Source organism: Carlito syrichta, unplaced genomic scaffold (assembly GCF_000164805.1).
Source record: "Carlito syrichta isolate Samal-C Ts95f unplaced genomic scaffold, Tarsius_syrichta-2.0.1 Scaffold89967, whole genome shotgun sequence".
In the NCBI taxonomy this organism is placed as follows: Eukaryota; Metazoa; Chordata; class Mammalia; order Primates; family Tarsiidae; genus Carlito; species Carlito syrichta.
This window is the reverse complement of record NW_007034063.1, coordinates 130,678-132,060: the sequence shown is the minus strand read 5'-3', so window position 1 is coordinate 132,060 and position 1,383 is coordinate 130,678. Positions and strand designations below refer to the sequence as shown.

Here is a 1,383-nt window from a genome sequence, read left to right as displayed (position 1 = left end):
TTTTTTTTTGAGTTGGAGTCTCACTCTGTCGCCCAGACTAGAGTGCAGTGGCCGTTCCCGCCCACCACAGACTCGGCCTGCTGGGCTCCGGCGATCCTTCCACCTCAGCCTTCCAAGTAGCTGGAACTACAGGCGCACGCTACCACGCCCGGCTAATTTTTTATTTATTATAGAGATGAGGTCTCACCAACTTGCCCAAGCGGGTCTCGAACCCGCAGGCTCAGGCAATCCACTCACCTCAGCCTCCCAAAGGCGCGGGATTACAGGCTGAGCCACCGAGCCCGGCTGGGATCTACTCTTATATAGTGAAACTCTAAGGAAAAATGGGAATGATAAACACAATGTGCAGGTTAGTGGTTCCTCTTCAGGAGGAAGGTGGGTATTCTAGAAAATGATACATCAGTGTGGTAATGGTGGTGGTATTCTATGTACATGTAATGCATATGCACACGTAAGTGTGAGGGATTGAAATATTTTGTGAGAAGTAGTTTAGGGGCATGGGTGGGTGACATTCATGGCGTCACGGCTCCCTGGGGAATGGAATGCCATTTTCCTGGGGGGTGTGCTGTCATTGGGTTAGTTGCTCAGGCGAAGAGCCAGAAAGCCCTGAGATGGCTCAATCTCTTGCTCTTCACCATGCTTCATCCAGACTCAGTTTGCTCATCTGGAAAATGGAAGCCCAGATGTAGCGCCTAATCATAGAACAATAAGTAAAGTATTAGGCCGGTGCTTGGGGCTGTCGTCATGGTCACCTTCACCTCCTTTGTTAACGGAGGCCATAGGAAGAGTAAACATATTATTATTCTCTTGGCTAGTTTTGTGATGTTGGACAAGTAGCTTTGCTGCTCTCTACCTCAGTTTACCCATCTGTAAAGTAAGGGTAATAATGATGCTGAGGGTTCAGTGCAATGACATTGACCTTAACATATTGAGCCCTCACTCTGTGCCAGGCACTTCCCAGAACTCTATGAGTGGGAGTATCACCTGAGGTGTGCTGATAAGGTGGCAGGCCTCAGACAACACACCTGGCCACTGGAGGTCAGCAAATGTGAGCATTAGTATTATATTTGCTGTTGGTGATGTTATTGCTGTCATCACTAAAGAAGGGATTTAGGCAGAAAAAGAAATAGACCTATTTTTTGTTTGTTTGTTTGTTTTTGGTTTTTTGTTTTTTTGAGTTGGAGTCTCACTCGGTCGCCCAGACAGGAGTGCAGTGGCCGCTCCCAGCCACCGCAGCCTCGCCTGCTGGGCTCCAGCGATCCTTCCATTCAGCCTTCCAAGTAGCTGGAACTACAGGCATGAACCACCACGCCGGGCTAATTTTTGATTTATTGTAGAGATGAGGTCTCACTAAGTTGCCCAGGCGGGTCTCGAACCCGCGGG

The 1,383-nt window shown here is 48.8% G+C and overlaps 1 protein-coding gene across 1 annotated transcript in view; it reads left to right on the top strand.

Moving 5' to 3' along the window:
• SIPA1L3 (signal induced proliferation associated 1 like 3) overlaps positions 1-1,383 on the top strand; it is a 125,380-nt gene that overhangs the window by 18,480 nt on the left and 105,517 nt on the right. The window lies entirely within an intron of this gene.